We start from the raw sequence: 7,358 nt of genomic DNA on the forward strand, positions 1-7,358 counted from the left end.
AAGTAAATACTGATTAACAGTGACTCAGTAGACTGGTTATAGTGACTGAATCTTTGATTTACAGCCTTCTCTTGTATATTTTAAGTTTTTCACAGTTTAAATCAACATCAGAAGGTTTTTAGATCTCAGACTCTAGTCTCTTAGCTGTAGGTCCTACTTGGTTTATTTGCTTTCCTTTTAAAAAGATCTGCTAAGTCCTTCCCCTCTTTTAACTTTTTTTTTCTTTGTCAGAGATGGGGTCTTCCTATGTTGACCAGGTGGTCTTGAACTCCTGGCCTCAAGTGATGCTCCCATCTTGACCTCCCAAAGTGCTGGGTTATAGGCATAAGCCACCACACCCAGCCCCCTCTTTTAACTTTTCATTGTAATATGTTTTGAATGTATACAAAAGGAGAGAAAAGACATTGAACTCTCAGGTCTTTGTTATTCAACTTTAACAATTAGTTTCATAGTCTTATTTGTCTGTAACTCTTCATTGGTTATTTTGAAGAGAATTCCAGACATCATACCACATTTACAGTTTGTTTGAATCAGTGTCCTTATAGCTACTGGTGGATATCTCTTAAACTCTAGATCCCTTTAAAAAATTCTTGAAGTTTTTTATTTGTTGAAGAAATTGGATCCTTTGTCCTATGGAGTTTCCCACAGTCTGGATTTGCTGATTTTATCTTCATGGTGCTATGTAGCATATTCCTCTTCCCCCTTATTACTATAAATTGGTAGTTAAGTAGAGATACGTTTCAGTATTTCAGCAAGAATACTTTGTAGGTGGTGGTGTGTACTTACACTGGGAGGCTAAGCCCCTTTTTCTCTAATGGAACATACTTCCTTGACTATAATGAACTAGATATAATGTTGTTCTAGGGAGAGATGTTTTTCTTTTGAGGGCGTCTGAGGCAAAATTCATTCCAGGTCCCATTCTTCTGTTTCTTTTTTATACTCCCTCCACTACGGCACTCTGCCTTTGAACTTCAGGTTAGGGATTGTTGGGAAGAGACTATTACCCACCTGTTGTATGCTCCTAAATTATTTAGTTAAGAATATAGAAACCAAATGACTATTCTGAATAGTAGCAAATACAGTATATCTAAAAATGTTTTCCCATCTCTTTAGGTTTCCTGTGGTACATGTAGCCACTGTCCCTATGGGAAAGGTTCAGCTAGCATTGCTGTATCAAGTTCTGAATATATCATTGCCCTTTTGTACCTAAGCTTTCTTGAACATTCTGCAAAGACTTAATAAGTGATATTTATAACACCACAATTTTCTGGATTTTGAACTAATTCAGCACTAGCAAGGCCATATTCTCATCCTGGGGGAGAGAAAGCAGAGTCAGCGCCCAGGTGCACTTAAGTGATATATTTACCTCTAGCATTCCAGAATCCTGGAAAGCCCATCTTCCTGCAATCCACACCTTGAATCTGTTTTAATACCCTTTTGACTTGTATGGTTCTAACATATAGTTTATATCAATGACCATGATCCAAATACTTTTTTCCACACTCCTATCCCTGCCTTGCTTCCCTTTCTCTCCCTTCTCTTTCTTCCATCCTTCCTTTTATTGATCACATGTTTATAATTGCCTAATGTGTACCAGGCAAAGTGCTAGACTTAGGAAGCAGGTTAACAAGACATAGGCCTTGTGTGCAAGGGAAGGGATGGCCCACTGGGACATTTCATTATCTATCTGAAAAAAACAGGTCACATCGCACATAGAATCCAGAAAACTCAGACCCCAAATGTGAAAAGCAGAAGTTTAGAAGAAAATAAAATAACATTGTGAGCTCACGATAAGGAAGATTTTAAAACACATCAAAAGCACTTTTCATAAAGAAAATATTTGACTAAATTAACATAAAACTTTCCTTGGACAATGAACACTTAAAGCAACATGCTGCTGATGGCGAGAAGTTATTTGTAACTCAAGTAATTGACAAAAGATTAGTATCTAAAGTATAAAAAGAGCTCCTATTAGTAAATAAAATAATAAAAACAACCACGTAGAAAAAGGGGTAAAGGATATGAGTAGGCAGTTCACAGAAGAAAACTTAGTGGTCAGTAAATACATTAAGGTGTTCAACATCACTGATAAAGAAATGTGTTTTAAAACAAAATATTTCGTACCCATCTGATTGGCAGAAGTCTGTCATTACCAATTTTGGAGAGGATAGAGAGAAATCAGTCTTATACACAGCTGATGGAGTAGAGATTGGCCAAAATTACCTTGAAAGGCAGTTTGGCAATAATCAGAAAGTTAAAGATAAACATACTGTAGTGTGTGTGCGTATATTTGTGTATGTGTCCAAGAAAAAGTCCTGCAATAAGAATAACAAGATCTCCATACAAAATATTTGTTACAGTGTTGTATGTTACAGTACAGAGCTGGAAATACCATAAGAGCTCATTATTAAAGAATAAATAAAGCAGTATGTTCAAACAGCGGAATACTGTGTATATTAGTTTGCTAGGGCAGCCATAACAAAGTACCACAGACTTGATGGCTTAAGTAATAAAAATTTATTTTTTACCAGTTCTGGTAGCTTGAGGTCCAAGATCAAGGTACCAGCATGGTTGATTCCTTCTGAATGCTGTATCCGTTCCATCAGATACAGCCCTCGGGGGTTAGGGCTTCAACATACAAATTTGGGGAGGGGTCTGGACACACAATTTAATCCACACTTCTATGTAACAGTTAAAATGGATAAACTAGAATGTACCAAAATAGATAAACTTCTAATGCCTATTAAGTAAATTAAAAAAAAAAAAAAAGAATGATACATGCAGCAGAACTTAATGCCTGTGAAGTAAACAAAACTATTATATTGTTTATGGAGATAGTCAACATTCGTGGTAAATGTATATACATTCATGGGAATAATAACCTCTGGATAGTGGTCACCACTGAGAAACAAATGGTGGAATGAGATAGGAAAAGATCCCATGGGGACTTTGTCTGTAAAATTTTCCTTAAGGAAAAAGTTCAGGTTTGTTCAAACTGGCTAGCAGGTACATGGGTGTTATATTATTCTTTATAACTTTCCTATATGTTTGGAACCTGATAATATTTTTTAAAAAGCAAAGAAAATATTATATCAATGAATGAAATAATGTTATTAATAGAAGTTGAATATTCATGAGTAATATGATCTAGTAATCAAATATCAGGCACAAGTTACCTCATGATAAAGTTCATTCTTCTGGTTGAAATTAATTTTTATGTTTAGAACAACAATAAAATCAATAAATTTTTATAGCATCCTGTGTCAAAAGCAAGCAGTTTACTTTCCATACATAAAAACGTGTGAGCTTTTGAAATGACTCAGTTGTAAAGCATTGAGTTGCGTATATTAGGGAACTTCTTATAATGTAACGCAATACACAGGATATGACATTTTGTTCTAGAGCAGTGGCTCTCAACTAGGAACATGTGGAAATAATGCCAGGCAATTTTGCTTGTCAAAATGTCTAGGAAGCACTCCTGGCATTTAGTGAACACCATCATATGATTCCAGACATCTTATAATGCATTCGATAAACCCATAAAGTAAAGCAGGGTGCCATCCTGAATGTCAGTACCTGGTTGAGAAACACTGGTCTTTGGTTAATTTCCTTTCATGAAAACTAGAGCAGGCAAGCACTGTGAACAATGACTATTTCAAAGGCAGCTTGGATTACAGAGAGAAACAGAACTGATACTTCGAAATCTGTTGATTAGGCACTGGTAGTATCTAAAGGAAGTTTTTTCTTAATTTTATGATCCTAATTATTTTTTATTAGGTAAAATTAATAACATAAAAATTAACCACATAAAGTGTACGATTCAGTAGCATTTAGTAACTTTACAGTGTTATGTAGCCATCACCTCTATCTAGTTCCAGAACATTTTTTGTCATTTAAAAGGAATATGCATTAAGCAGTCACTCTTCATTTCCCCAGCCCCAACCAACCACTCGTCTGCTTTCTCTCTCTCTGGATATAGATATTCTGGAGATTTTGTATATAGGGAATCATACAATACGTGACCTTTTATGTCTGCCTTCTTTCACTTAGCATAAAGTTTTCAAGGTTTATCCGTATTGTAGCATGTGCCAGTACTTCATTCCTTTTTATGGTTGAATAATATTTCATTTTAATAATATGTCACATTTTGTTTATCCGTTCATCCATCAGTGGTCATTTGGGTTGTTTCCTCCTTTTGACTTTTGTGAATAGTGCTACTATGAACATTCGGCACATTTGTGTAGAGGTTTTGTTTGCGTTCCTATTTTTATTTCTTTGGGTGGAATTGTTAGAACAAGTGGTAATTCTGTGTTTTAGCTTTCTGAAGACATAACAGGTTTTTCAAGAGCAGCCACACTATCATTCATTACCACAAGCAATGTACAAGGATTCCAATTTCTCCCCATCCTTACCAAAAGAATCCATTATTTTTAAGAAAACAAAGTAAATGAATTTAAATGTCTGCATGGTGTGATTCCAAGTGTTTTTTATTTCTTTTTTTTCTGGCTACACCTTTTTAGAATAAGCCACCATTATGACTATTATTATTTTAAAAAAACATATAAAATTTGGTGTTATAGCATATGAGCAAACAAAAGTAAAAGTAAATACTTTTGATTTAATATAAGCAAGTATAAGGTAAAAATAAGATTTGCTATGATGGACTGTGAGCCAAGTCACAACCTGCAAAAGGGATCTGAAGTCAATGTGTTTTTAACATAATTAATTATTTTATAGGAGTAGAAGCTAAGAGTTTGATTTGTCCTGGCAAAGATAGAATGTAAGAGCTTCTTCTAGTTGTACCTCCTCTATCTCAGATTGTCTTTGGGTTAAATCTAGTATCTGGTATTCACAGATACCTCTGTTTCTACAACACAAGAAATTTGAATCAAGTATATAGGAATTGTGAGTTACTCTGACTTCAGACTTGAGGACTCCAAATAAGTGTAAACATTGCACTGAACTTTTGGATAGAGGCTAAACTTGGTGTTGGAAGGGTTAAGTGAGAGTCTCCTAGAATATTTTCTGCAGTAAAAAATAGTTCATCAACAATTTGTTGAAAATGGGGAACAGATTCTGAAATGTTTCTAGCAAACAAGTTATCTAAATGTTCTTTCTTTCTGTCATACTGTTGCTTACACTGTATTATATATTGTATATGTTTGGTCCATGACTGCTAATTTATTTATTGTATCATGTTTATGTTTGAATAAAGGGAAATATTACATGGTATTTTTGTAACGTGTTTCTTTATGAGAAAGTAGGATTAGACTAATTTTTAATTTTTAAACACGTGCTTCCTAAAATTTATTATTTCTTTTGTATAGCCCCCCTAGATAAGAAAGCTTCATCCAGCTTCACCCTATAGTTTGATTTACAGAAAACACAATATGCTTTCTCAAGCTATATCTCTGTTGCTTAATTTTTTATCTGCTTTATTGCTGGTGTTTTCCCCCTCTTCCCTACTACTTTAGATCAATAACATTCTGGTAGTATGACTTGAGATGTAAATCTTGAAAGATTTAGAACATAAGTAGTTAGCATGTTCCATAAATGTAATAGTTATGATACCACAGCACAATTATGGTACTGATATTTTGTTTTTTAAAATCTAATACCAAAATACCAGACTGATACTATTTAATTAAAATTTTTGTAGAAGTTAAAAATCAGCAAAACTGGAAGTTCAATGACTGTTTTATCAATTATCAACAATCAATTTAAAAAATTAGAAAAATACTAATGTTGAGCATACATTGTTATTTGAACAAAAGTTGTTTGCAGATAAAATTAGTAATATCGTTTTATTCAAAAGTGAAAAATGGCCTCAGAGGCTGCCCATCTGCTGGTCCCCACACCACACGTGCCTTTCCCTGCCTGGGTCTTGTTGCTGTCGTCGCCACCACTGCACCATGGCTGTCATCACCAGCCAGTTAATGCACTCGGGGCTTTCCTTGTCCACATCCTTGGGCGAGAAAAATCATGATCAAGCACATGATGGTCATCAGCATCACATAGTTTGCTGCAGTGACCAGCCACACACTAGTGTTCCTTGACCAGACAGAGGACATCTTGGCAAAATATAAAGAGGGAATTGAGAAAAGCCTTAGGAAAGTGACAAAGAAGTTGTTTGTAGAAAACCCTAAGGCTGCTGATGAATTTGTGCAGAAAACCCTAAGCAGCATATCAACCAGCACAGATGCAACATCCATAGTCCACAGCACAGATCTGGTGGTAGAGGCCGTTGCAGAAAATCTAAAGGTGAAAATCAAGCTCTCCTAGAGGTTGGACAAGTTTGTTGCTGAACATACAACTTTGCCAGCAACACTTCCTCTTTGCAAATTACAAGCATAGCCAATGCTACCACCAAACAAGACCAATTTGCTGACCTCCATTTACTCAACCCAGTGAAACTTGCAGAGGTCTTTAAAACACCAATGACCACCCAAAAGACATTTGAATCTTTGGTAAACTTGTGCAAAACCTTCGGAAAGCATCCTGTTTCTTGCAAGGACACTCCTGGGTTTATCGTCAGCCGTCTCAGGATTCAACACCTCATGAAAGCAGTCAAGCTGCATGAATGACTTGACATATCCAAGGAAAACACTGACACTGCTATGAAGTTAGGAGCCAGGTACCCCAGGGGCTCATTTGAGCTTCTAGATTACGTTGGACTGGATTCTGTGAAGTTCATCATGGATGGATGGCATGAAATAGATATGAAGAACCCCATATTTCAGCCCAGCCCATCCTTGAAAAAGCTGATGGCAGAGAAGAAGCTTGGCAAGAAGTCTGGAGAAGGATTTTACAAATACATAAGATGCTCAGCTTCTCTGGCCCTGAGAAGAACCCTTGTGAGCGCTTACCAGCCAGCACCCAAAGTGCCTATGAGAATACTCTTTGGTCAGACATTCCCTCACACAGTACAGTCTATTCAATATGCATTTTGATTGTAATCTATCTGAAGTTATTTTTACACTAGTTACAGTAGTAACAGATTCCACCATTAAGAACTAATTCCCATGTTTAGTCTGTTTATTTCTGTGTACTTTCTGAAAAGCTTTATACTGTTGGTGCCTTGGAACAAATGCTGTCATTTTTATAAAGAATTGCCTGAATTCATTCTCTCATAAGGGGAAGATACTTGCTCTGAGAGTGAGAGTGAGAGTATATTGTGTTCATTGTTGCCGCGTGGCAGTCACAAGCCATTGGGACAGACAGGGTGTGTCTGTGGAGTGCTGCAGCAAGCAGCACCTGAATCTTGCCTTTATGAGAACATTTTGCCCCTTGCAGCTTTGAGCCTTACCCTATCTTCTGGGCACAACATAAGATGATATGTCTCCATTCAACTCATCATC

The 7,358-nt window shown here is 36.1% G+C and overlaps 1 pseudogene; it reads left to right on the forward strand.

Annotated features, from left to right (window-relative positions):
* Window positions 1-6,950, forward strand: part of LOC108544638 (hydroxyacyl-coenzyme A dehydrogenase, mitochondrial pseudogene) — a 55,550-nt pseudogene extending 48,600 nt beyond the window's left edge.
* Window positions 6,951-7,358: the final 408 nt, after the last annotated feature.

Source organism: Rhinopithecus bieti, unplaced genomic scaffold, assembly GCF_001698545.2.
Source record: "Rhinopithecus bieti isolate Rb0 unplaced genomic scaffold, ASM169854v2 scaffold_947, whole genome shotgun sequence".
Taxonomy (NCBI): Eukaryota; Metazoa; Chordata; class Mammalia; order Primates; family Cercopithecidae; genus Rhinopithecus; species Rhinopithecus bieti.